The sequence below is a fragment of the Camellia sinensis genome, unplaced genomic scaffold (genome assembly GCF_055761805.1).
Source record: "Camellia sinensis isolate YWXY unplaced genomic scaffold, ASM5576180v1 Unanchor293, whole genome shotgun sequence".
Lineage (NCBI taxonomy): Eukaryota > Viridiplantae > Streptophyta > Magnoliopsida > Ericales > Theaceae > Camellia > Camellia sinensis.
In genome coordinates this window covers 7,501-20,000 of record NW_028129171.1, presented here as the reverse complement: position 1 = coordinate 20,000, position 12,500 = coordinate 7,501, and positions in this window count along the sequence as shown.

Sequence of the window (12,500 nt, the reverse complement as noted above, 5' to 3'; positions counted from 1 at the left end):
CGGCCTCGGCCCGCATGCCATGCCACGGCCTCGGCCCGCATGCCATGCCACGGCCTCGGCCCGCATGCCTTGCTGCGGCGTTGCCCAACATGCCATGCCACGGCCTCGGCCCGCATGCCTTGCCACCGCGTTGCCCAGCATGCCATGCCACCGCGTTGCCCGGCGTGCCATGCCTTAGCCTTGGCCAACATGTCGAGCCACGGCCTCGGCCCGCATGCCATGCCATGCCACGGCCCGCATGTCTTGCCACGGCGTGGCCAAACATGCCATGCCACGGCCTCGGCCCGCATGACGTGCCACGGCCTCGGCCCGCATGACATGCCACGGCCTCGGCCCGCATGCCTTGCTACGGCGTCGCCCAACATGCCTTGCCACGGCCTCGGCCCGCATGCCATGCCACGGCCTCGGCCCGCATGACATGCCACGGCCTCGGCCAGCATGCCTTGCCACGACGCCGCCCAACTTGCCATGCCACGGCCTCGGCCCGCATGACATGCCACGGCCTCGGCCCGCATGCCTTGCTACGGCGTCGCCCAACATGCCATGCCACGGCCTCGGCCCGCATGCCATGCCACGGCCTCGGCCCGCATGACATGCCACGGCCTCGGACCGCATGCCTTGCTACGGCGTCGCCCAACATGCCATGCCACGGCCTCGGCCCGCATGCCACGGCACGGCCTCGGCCCGCATGCCTTGCTACGGCGTCGCCCAACATGCCATGCCACGGCCTCGGCCCGCATGCCATGCCACGGCCTCGGCCCGCATGACATGCCACGGCCTCGGACCGCATGCCTTGCTACGGCGTCGCCCAACATGCCATGCCACGGCCTCGGCCCGCATGCCATGCCACGGCCTCGGCCCGCATGACATGCCACGGCCTCGGACCGCATGCCTTGCTACGGCGTCGCCCAACATGCCATGCCACGGCCTCGGCCCGCATGCCACGGCACGGCCTCGGCCCGCATGCCTTGCTACGGCGTCGCCCAACATGCCATGCCACGGCCTCGGCCCGCATGCCATGCCACGGCCTCGGCCCGCATGACATGCCACGGCCTCGGCCCGCATGCCTTGCTACGGCGTCGCCCAACATGCCTTGCCACGGCCTCGGCCCGCATGCCATGCCACGGCCTCGGCCCGCATGCCTTGCCACGACGTCGCCCAACTTGCCATGCCACGGCCTCGGCCCGCATGCCATGCCACGGCCTCGGCGCGCATGACATGCCACGGCCTCGGCCCGCATGCCATGCTACGGCGTCGCCCAACATGCCATGCCACGGCCTCGGCCCGCATGCCATGCCACGGCCTCGGCCCGCATGCCATGCCACGGCCTCGGCCCGCATGACAGGCCACGGCCTCGGACCGCATGCCTTGCTACGGCGTCGCCCAACATGCCATGCCACGGCCTCGGCCCGCATGCCATGCCACGGCCTCGGCCCGCATGCCACGGCACGGCCTCGGCCCGCATGCCTTGCTACGGCGTCGCCCAACATGCCATGCCACGGCCTCGGCCCGCATGCCATGCCACGGCCTCGGCCCGCATGACATGCCACGGCCTCGGACCGCATGCCTTGCTACGGCGTCGCCCAACATGCCATGCCACAGCCTCGGCCCGCATGCCGTGCCACGGCCTCGGCCTCGGCCCGCATGCCTTGCTACGACGTTGGCCAACATGCCATGCCACGGCCCCGGCCCGCATGCCATGCCACCGCGTTGCCCGGCGTGCCATGCCTTAGCCTTGGCCAACATGTCGTGCCACGGCCTCGGCCCGCATGCCATGCCATGCCACGGCCCTCATGTCTTGCCACGGCGTTGCCAAACTTGCCATGCCACGGCCTCGGCCCGCATGCCTTGCTACGGCGTCGCCCAACATGCCATGCCACGGCCTCGGCCCGCATGCCATGCCACGGCCTCGGCCCGCATGCCTTGCGACGGCGTCGCCCAACATGCCATGCCGCGGCCTCTGCCCGCATGCCATGCCACGGCCTCGGCCCGCGTGACATGCCACGGCCTCGGCCCGCATGCCTTGCCACGACGTCGCCCAACTTGCCATGCCACGGCCTCGGCCCGCATGACATGCCACGGCCTCGGCCCGCATGCCTTGCTACGGCGTCGCCCAACATGCCATGCCACGGCCTCGGCCCGCATGCCATGCCATGGCCTCGGCCCGCATGACATGCCACGGCCTCGGACCGCATGCCTTGCTACGGCGTCGCCCAACATGCCATGCCACGGCCCCGGCCCGCATGCCTTGCCACCGCGTTGCCCGGCGTGCCATGCCACCGCGTTGCCCGGCGTGCCATGCCTTAGCCTTGGCCAACATGTCGTGCCACGGCCTCGGCCCGCATGCCATGCCATGCCACGGCCCGCATGTCTTGCCACGGCGTTGCCAAACATGCCATGCCACGGCCTCGGCCCGCATGCCTTGCCACGGCCTCGGCCAACATGCCATGCCACGGCCTCGGCCCGCATGCCATGCCACGGCCTCGGCCCGCATGACATGCCACGGCCTCGGCCCGCATGCCTTGCTACGGCGTCGCCCAACATGCCATGCCACGGCCTCGGCCCGCATGCCATGCCACGGCCTCGGCCCGCATGCCCTTCTACAGCGTTGCCCAACATGCCATGCCACGGCCTCGGCCCGCATGCCTTGCCACCGCGTTGCCCAGCATGCCATGCCACCGCGTTGCCCGGCGTGCCATGCCTTAGCCTTGGCCAACATGTCGTGCCACGGCCTCGGCCCGCATGCCATGCCACGGCCTCGGCCCGCATGTCTTGCCACGGCGTTGCCCAACATGCCATGCCACGGCCTCGGCCCCCATGCCTTGCCACCGCGCTGCCCAGCATGCCAATGCACCGCGTTGCCCGGCGTGCCATGCCTTAGCCTTGGCCAACATGCCACGCCACGGCCTCGGCCCGCATGGCTTGCCAGGGCGTTGCCCAACATGCCATGCCACGGCCTCGGCCCGCATGTCTTGCCACGGCGTTGCCCAACATGCCATGCCATGCCACGCCACGGCCTCGGCCCGCATGCCATGCCACGGCCTCGGCCCGCATGCCATGCCATGCCACGGCCTCGGCCCGCATGCCATGCCACGGCCTCGGCCAGCATGCCATGCCAAGGCCTCGGCCCGCATGCCTTGCCACGGCGTTGCCCAGCATGCCATGCCACCGCGTTGCCCAGCGGGCCGTGCCGCGGCCTCGGCCCGCATGCCTTGCGACTGCCTTGGCCAGCGTGCCATGCCACAGCGTGCCATGCCTTAGCCTTGGCCTACATGCCATGCCACTGCCTTGGCCAGCATGTCGTGCCACCGCCACGGCCAGCATGCCATGCCGGTCCGTTGCCCAGCATGCCACGGCCGTGGCGGCATGGCAAGCCACGGCCTCGGCCAGCATGCCATGCCACGGCCTCGGCCAGCATGCCATGGCACTGTCTTGGTCAGCATGCCATGCCATGGCACCGCCTTGTCCAGCACGCCGTGCCGCAGCGTTGGCCAGCATGCCTTGGCCGGCATGCCATGCCAATGCCTTGGGCCAACATGGCGTGCCACGGGCTGGGCCATGCCGGTCCGTTGCCCGGCATGCCACGGCCGTGGCGGCATGGCAAGCCACGGCCTCGGCCAGCATGCCATGCCCCGGCCTCGCCCAGCATGCCATGGCACGGTCTTGGTCAGCATGCCATGCCATGGCACCGCCTTGTGCAGCGTTGGCCAGCATGCCTTGGCCGGCATGCCATGCCAATGCCTTGGGCCAACATGGCGTGCCACGGGCTGGGCGAGCACGGCATGCCACGGGCTGGGCGAGCATGCCACGCCACGGCCTTGGCTAGCAGCAAGGCATGCCACGGCCTCGGCGAGCATGCCATGCCATGCCAAGGCCAAGGCCAAAGCCAAGGCCAAGGCAGTGGGCAAGGCCAAGTCCCTGTGCAAGGCATGGCCAAGGCCAAGGCAAAGGCCAAGGCCGCGGGCAAAGGCCAAGGCCAAGGCCAAGGCCATGGCGTGCCACCGCCTCGATCGATCTTTTTGAACATGATTCTTTTATAATCTTACCCAAACCGTGCAACACAATTAAAAATGCACTACAATCAATTTTAAATGTCATTCCCTATTTTTTTGCAATTTTTCTGGAGCTTTTCGAATTTTTAAAGCCCTTATTTGGCATAAAAAAATCAAAATAAAATAAAAAAAATGAAAAAAATAATTTAATAATTTCTATAATTACTAGTGAATCATCCTTTAATTATGGGAATTTTTCCATAATTTTTTGACTATTTTTATTAATTTTTATTATTTTTTAAGTATTAATATCGAAATAAATTAAAATAAAATATTTTCTGTAAAAAAATATTTTTTTTAATTTTTTTTATGGTGTATTAAATTATTTCCTACAACTTTCATGTTGAAAGTTTTGGCAAAAAACCATTACTTTTTAAAAAAACCCCATTATGACTCCTCGAACATGCTTGATGTTTCCTCCTGCCAGATTGAAAAGGGCTTAACAGGCTATTATAAGGGGGGGGCACCTCCCTTGCCCAGGGCAAGGCAGTGGCAGGTACGCCCCATGTTGGGCGCGGCCTGGGCTGCGGCCTTGGGTTACATGCACTGCGGCTCGACCGCGGCCTGGGCTGCGGCCTGGGGCGGCTCGGCCGCGGCCTTGGGCGGCCTGGACCGCGGCCTTGGGCGGCCTTGCGCGGCCTGGGCGCGGCCTTGGGCGGCCTGGGCGCGGCCTTGCGCGGCCTGGGCGCGGCCTTGCGCGGCCTGGGCGCGGCCTTGGGCAGCATGGCGTGGCATGCGCGCGGGCGTGGGCGGCCTGGCATGCGCGCGGCATGGGCAGCACGGCATGGCATGCGCACGGCCTGGGCGGCCTGGCATGCAGCCGGCCTGGCATGCCCGCGGCGTGGGCAGCACGGCATGGCATGCGCACGGCCTGGGCGGCCTGGCATGCAGCCGGCCTGGCATGCCCGCGGCGTGGGCAGCACGGCATGGCATGCGCACGGCCTGGGCGGCCTGGCATGCAGCCGGCCTGGGCAGCACGGCATGGCATGCGCACGGCCTGGGCGGCCTGGCATGCCCGCGGCGTGGGCAGCGTGGCCTGTGCGAATACCGCGCGCGTGGTCTTTTGACCACGGTGCGCGTGTTGCGCGCATGGTCGCGCACGCCTTTGCACGCCTTCGCACGCAACGCACGTCTAGTGATAAGAACCGCAGCCAAGGCAGCCCAGCCCCAAGGCCAAGGCCAGCAGCATGGCATGCCACGGCGAAGGCAGCCCAGCCAAAGCCAGCAGCATGCCATGCCAAGGCCAGCAGCATGCCATGCCACGGCCAAGGCAGGCCAGCCAAAGCCAGCAGCATGCCATGCCAAGGCCAAGGCCAGCAGCATGCCATGCCACGGCCAAGGCAGCCCAGCCAAAGCCAGCAGCATGCCATGCCAAGGCCTAGGCCAGCAGCATGCCATGCCACGGCCAAGGCAGGCCAGCCAAAGCCAGCAGCATGCCATGCCAAGGCCAAGGCCAGCAGCATGCCATGCCACGGCCAAGGCAGCCCAGCCAAAGCCAGCAGCATGCCATGCCAAGGCCTAGGCCAGCAGCATGCCATGCCACGGCCAAGGCAGGCAAGCCAAAGCCAGCAGCATGCCATGCCAAGGCCATGGCCAGCAGCATGCCATGCCACGGCCAAGGCAGCCCAGCCAAAGCGAGCAGCATGCCATGCCAAGGCCAAGGCCAGCAGCATGCCATGCCACGGCCAAGGCAGCCCACCCAAAGCCAGCAGCATGCCATGCCAAGGCCTAGGCCAGCAGCATGCCATGCCACGGCCAAGGCAGCCCACCCAAAGCCAGCAGCATGCCATGCCAAGGCCTAGGCCACCAGCATGCCATGCCACGGCCAAGGCAGGCCAGCCAAAGCCAGCAGCATGCCATGCCAAGGCCAAGGCCAGCAGCATGCCATGCCACGGCCAAGGCAGCCCAGCCAAAGCCAGCAGCATGCCATGCCAAGGCCTAGGCCAGCAGCATGCCATGCCACGGCCAAGGCAGGCCAGCCAAAGCCAGCAGCATGCCATGCCAAGGCCAAGGCCAGCAGCATGCCATGCCACGGCCAAGGCAGCCCAGCCAAAGCCAGCAGCATGCCATGCCAAGGCCTAGGCCAGCAGCATGCCATGCCACGGCCAAGGCAGGCAAGCCAAAGCCAGCAGCATGCCATGCCAAGGCCATGGCCAGCAGCATGCCATGCCACGGCCAAGGCAGCCCAGCCAAAGCCAGCAGCATGCCATGCCAAGGCCAAGGCCAGCAGCATGCCATGCCACGGCCAAGGCAGCCCAGCCAAAGCCAGCAGCATGCCATGCCAAGGCCTAGGCCAGCAGCATGCCATGCCACGGCCAAGGCAGGCCAGCCAAAGCCAGCAGCATGCCATGCCAAGGCCAAGGCCAGCAGCATGCCATGCCACGGCCAAGGCAGCCCACCCAAAGCCAGCAGCATGCCATGCCAAGGCCTAGGCCAGCAGCATGCCATGCCACGGCCAAGGCAGGCCAGCCAAAGCCAGCAGCATGCCATGCCAAGGCCAAGGCCAGCAGCATGCCATGCCACGGCCAAGGCAGCCCAGCCAAAGCCAGCAGCATGCCATGCCAAGGCCTAGGCCAGCAGCATGCCATGCCACGGCCAAGGCAGGCAAGCCAAAGCCAGCAGCATGCCATGCCAAGGCATGGCCAGCAGCATGCCATGCCACGGCCAAGGCAGCCCAGCCAAAGCCAGCAGCATGCCATGCCAAGGCCAAGGCCAGCAGCATGCCATGCCACGGCCAAGGCAGCCCAGCCAAAGCCAGCAGCATGCCATGCCAAGGCCTAGGCCAGCAGCATGCCATGCCACGGCCAAGGCAGGCCAGCCAAAGCCAGCAGCATGCCATGCCAAGGCCAAGGCCAGCAGCATGCCATGCCACGGCCAAGGCAGCCCACCCAAAGCCAGCAGCATGCCATGCCAAGGCCTAGGCCAGCAGCATGCCATGCCACGGCCAAGGCAGCCCACCCAAAGCCAGCAGCATGCCATGCCAAGGCCTAGGCCACCAGCATGCCATGCCACGGCCAAGGCAGGCCAGCCAAAGCCAGCAGCATGCCATGCCAAGGCCAAGGCCAGCAGCATGCCATGCCACGGCCAAGGCAGCCCAGCCAAAGCCAGCAGCATGCCATGCCAAGGCCTAGGCCAGCAGCATGCCATGCCACGGCCAAGGCAGGCCAGCCAAAGCCAGCAGCATGCCATGCCAAGGCCAAGGCCAGCAGCATGCCATGCCAAGGCCAAGGCCAGCAGCATGCCATGCCACGGCCAAGGCAGCCCAGCCAAAGCCAGCAGCATGCCATGCCAAGGCCTAGGCCAGCAGCATGCCATGCCACGGCCAAGGCAGGCCAGCCAAAGCCAGCAGCATGCCATGCCAAGGCCAAGGCCAGCAGCATGCCATGCCACGGCCAAGGCAGCCCACCCAAAGCCAGCAGCATGCCATGCCAAGGCCTAGGCCAGCAGCATGCCATGCCACGGCCAAGGCAGGCCAGCCAAAGCCAGCAGCATGCCATGCCAAGGCCTAGGCCACCAGCATGCCATGCCACGGCCAAGGCAGCCCAGCCAAAGCCAGCAGCATGCCATGCCAAGGCCAAGGCCAGCAGCATGCCATGCCACGGCCAAGGCAGCCCAGCCAAAGCCAGCAGCATGCCATGCCAAGGCCTAGGCCAGCAGCATGCCATGCCACGGCCAAGGCAGGCAAGCCAAAGCCAGCAGCATGCCATGCCAAGGCCATGGCCAGCAGCATGCCATGCCACGGCCAAGGCAGCCCAGCCAAAGCCAGCAGCATGCCATGCCAAGGCCAAGGCCAGCAGCATGCCATGCCACGGCCAAGGCAGCCCAGCCAAAGCCAGCAGCATGCCATGCCAAGGCCTAGGCCAGCAGCATGCCATGCCACGGCCAAGGCAGGCCAGCCAAAGCCAGCAGCATGCCATGCCAAGGCCAAGGCCAGCAGCATGCCATGCCACGGCCAAGGCAGCCCAGCCAAAGCCAGCAGCATGCCATGCCAAGGCCTAGGCCAGCAGCATGCCATGCCACGGCCAAGGCAGGCCAGCCAAAGCCAGCAGCATGCCATGCCAAGGCCAAGGCCAGCAGCATGCCATGCCACGGCCAAGGCAGCCCAACCAAAGCCAGCAGCATGCCATGCCAAGGCCTAGGCCAGCAGCATGCCATGCCAAGGCCTAGGCCAGCAGCATGCCATGCCACGGCCAAGGCAGGCCAGCCAAAGCGAGCAGCATGCCATGCCAAGGCCTGGGCCAGCAGCATGCCATGCCACGGCCAAGGCAGCCCAACCAAAGCCAGCAGCATGCCATGCCAAGGCTTAGGCCAGCAGCATGCCATGCCACGGCCAAGGCAGGCCAGCCAAAGCCAGCAGCATGCCATGCTAAGGCCTAGGCCAGCAGCATGCCATGCCACGGCCAAGGCAGCCCAGCCAAAGCCAGCAGCATGCCATGCCAAGGCCAAGGCCAGCAGCATGCCATGCCACGGCCAAGGCAGCCCAGCCAAAGCCAGCAGCATGCCATGCGAAGGCCTAGGCCAGCAGCATGCCATGCCACGGCCAACGCAGGCCAGCCAAAGCCAGCAGCATGCCATGCCAAGGCCTAGGCCAGCAGCATGCCATGCCACGGCCATGGCAGCCCAGCCAAAGCCAGCAGCATGCCATATCAAGGCCAAGGGCAGCAGCATGCCATGCCACGGCCAAGGCAGCCCAGCCAAAGCCAGCAGCATGCCATGCCATGGCCTAGGCCAGCAGCATGCCATGCCACGGCCAAGGCAGGCCAGCCAAAGCCAGCAGCATGCCATGCCAAGGCCAAGGCAGCCCAGCCAAAGCCAGCAGCATGCCATGCCAAGGCCTAGGCCAGCAGCATGCCATGCCACGGCCAAGGCAGCCCAGCCAAAGCCAGCAGCATGCCATATCAAGGCCAAGGCCAGCAGCATGCCATGCCACGGCCAAGGCAGCCCAGCCAAAGCCAGCAGCATGCCATGCCATGCCTAGGCCAGCAGCATGCCATGCCACGGCCAAGGCAGGCCAGCCAAAGCCAGCAGCATGCCATGCCAAGGCCTAGGCCAGCAGCATGCCATGCCACGGCCAAGGCAGGCCAGCCAAAGCCAGCAGCATGCCATGCCAAGGCCAAGGCCAGCAGCATGCCATGCCACGGCCAAGGCAGGCCAGCCAAAGCCAGCAGCATGCCATGCCAAGGCCAAGGCCAGCAGCATGCCATGCCACGGCCAAGGCTGCCAGCCAAAGCCAGCAGCATGCCATGCCAAGGCCTAGGCCAGCAGCATGCCATGCCACGGCCAAGGCAGCCCAGCCAAAGCCAGCAGCATGCCATGCCAAGGCCTAGGCCAGCAGCATGCCATGCCACGGCCAAGGCAGCCCAGCCAAAGCCAGCAGCATGCCATGCCACGGCCAAGGCAGCCCAGCCAAAGCCAGCAGCATGCCATGCCAAGGCCAAGGCCAAGGCCAGCAGCATGCCATGCCATGCCACGGCCAAGGCCAAGGCCAAGGCAGCCCATCCGAAGCCAGCAACATTCCATGGCAAGGCCAACGCAGCCCAGCCAAAGCCGGCGGCATGCCATGCCAAGGCCAAGGCCAGCCGCATGTCTTGCCACGGCCTTGTCCCGCAGCGTGGCGTGCCTTGGCCTTGGGCTAGAACATCGCATGCCACGCCCTTGGCAAGCAATCCTGTCCCTCGTGTAATTGCCATTTGGTTTGGCTTTGACTTACGTATATGTTGCCCTGCGAAATGCTTGTCCCTCGGGTAATAGCCGGTTTGGTTGCCTTTGACTTGCGAACACGTTGCTAGTGCTTTCCCCAGTGGAAGCTTGTTGGGAAAAGTATGTCCCTCGGAAGTTGCCTGTTGCGTTTGTTATTTGCATTCGAGCTATCCGATGCTTGCTGGGTTTCTCTAAGAGTTTTTGCACGTTCGTCGGGCTTTTTAATTATTTATTTACTCATAAAAATTATAATAAAATAAATTAAAAATAAAAAAATAATTAAAAAAATTACTATAATTACTAGTGCCTCATCTTATAATTGTTGGAATTTTTCTAGAATTTTTTGAGTATTTTTAGTAATTTTTATTATTTTTTAAGTATTAAAATTGAAATAAATTAAAATAAAATATTCCGGTGGCCAAATATTTTTTTATAATTTTTTTTATGGTGTATTAAATTATTTCATACAACTTTCATGTTGAAAGTTTTGGCAAAAAACCATTACTTTTTAAAAAAACCCCATTATGACTCCTCGAACATGCTTGATGTTTCCTCCTGCCAGATTGAAAAGGGCTTAACAGGCTATTATAAGGGGGGGGCACCTCCCTTAAGGCTGGCCAGCATGGCCAGGCCACAGGCCACGCCTATGCCTAGGCGGGCGCTTGGCACATGCCATCGCTTGGCTTGTGGCATTGGCTTGTGGCATCGAAACTACATAGCCAAGCACGGGATGCGTCGAGTGGCGGCCCGCGGCGGTGGCGGTGGCACGTTGGCCTAGGGCAGCATGCCATGCCACAGCCTTGGCCAGCAACATGGCATGCCAAAGCCTTGGCCAGCAGCATGCCATGCCCTGGCCTTGGCAAGCATGTCATGCCACGGCCTTGGCCAGCAGCATGCCATGCCACGACCTTGGCCAGCAGCATGCCATGCCCCGGCCTTGGCCAGCATGTCATGCCACGGCCTTGGCCAGCAGCATGCCATGCCACAGCCTTGGCCAGCAGCATGCCATGCCACAGCCTTGGCCAGCAACATGGCATGCCAAAGCCTTGGCCAGCAGCACGCCATGCCCCGGCCTTGGCAACCTTGCCAAGCCACGGCCATGTCCAGCAGCGTGCTATGCCCCGGCCTTGGCCAGCAGCGTGCCATGCCACGACCTTGGCCAGCAGCTTGCCATGCCCCGGCCTTGGCCAGCATGTCATGCCACGGCCTTGGCCAGCAGCATGCCATGCCACGGCCTTGGCCAGCAACATGGCATGCCGCGGCCTTGGCCGGCAGCATGCCATGCCGCGGCCTTGGCCGGCAGCATGGCAAGCCCAAGCCTTGGTCAGCAGCAGCATGCCATGCCAACGCCTTGGCCAGCAGCATGCCTTGCCACGGCCTCGGCCATCAGCATGCCTTGCCACGGCCTCGGCCATCAGCATGCCTTGCCACGGCCTCGGCCATCAGCATGCCTTGCCACGGCCTTGTCCAGCAGCATGGCATGCCCGGCCTTGGCCAGCAGCATGTCATGCCACGGCCTTGGCAAGCATGCCAAGCCACGGCCTTGGCAAGCATGCCATGTCCCTCGGGTAATTGTACAAGTTGCCTTGCGAAATGCATGTCCCTCGGTTAAATTGCCATTTGGTTGGCTTTGGCGTGCGAACGAGTTGCCTGTGCTTTCCTTGTGGAAGCTTGTTGCGAGAAGTATGTCCCTCGAAAGTTGCCTGTTGCGTTTGTTATTTGCATTCGCGCTAACCGGTGCTTGCTCGGCCTCTCTAAATGTTTTCGCGCGTTCGTCGGGCTTCTTGGTCCTTCGGGGGGTGATTCGTTTTGGGGGGCTGGTGCACAGTGTACGTCGTGGCGCGTGAGTTGTGTTCGGTTTGTGCGAGTTGGACGGATCCCTGCCTGTGCAGCGAACTCCACTGGTGCATTCCTCCATGTCCCTCGGGTTGTCTTCGACTCGCCTTCGGGTTGCTTGCGCTTCCCTAGTGGAAGGTGCCTTGCGAAAAGCGTGTCCCTCGGGTAATTGCCATTTGGTTGGCTTTGACGTTCGAACGAGTTGCCTATGCTTTCCTAGTGGAAGCTTGTTGCGAAAAGTATGTCCCTCGAAATTTGCCTGTTGCGTTTGTTATTTGCATTCGCGCTAACCGGTGCTTGCTCGGCCTCTCTAAATGTTTTCGCGCGTTCGTCGGGCTTCTTAGTCCTTCGGGGGGTGATTCGTTTTGGGGGGCTGGTGCACAGTGTACGTCGTGGCGCGTGAGTTGTGTTCGGTTTGTGCGAGTTGGACGGATCCCTGCCTGTGCAGCGAACTCCACTGGTGCATTCCTCCATGTCCCTCGGGTTGTCTTCGACTCGCCTTCGGGTTGCTTGCGCTTCCCTAGTGGAAGGTGCCTTGCGAAAAGCGTGTCCCTCGGGTAATTGCCATTTGGTTGGCTTTGACGTTCGAACGAGTTGCCTATGCTTTCCTAGTGGAAGCTTGTTGCGAAAAGTATGTCCCTCGAAAGTTGCCTGTTGCGTTTGTTATTTGCATTCGCGCTAACCGGTGCTTGCTCGGCCTCTCTAAATGTTTTCGCGCGTTCGTCGGGCTTCTTAGTCCTTCGGGGGGTGATTCGTTTTGGGGGGCTGGTGCACAGTGTACGTCGTGGCGCGTGAGTTGTGTTCGGTTTGTGCGAGTTGGACGGATCCCTGCCTGTGCAGCGAACTCCACTGGTGCGTTCCTCCATGTCCCTCGGGTTGTCTTCGACTCGCCTTCGGGTTGCCTGCGCTTCC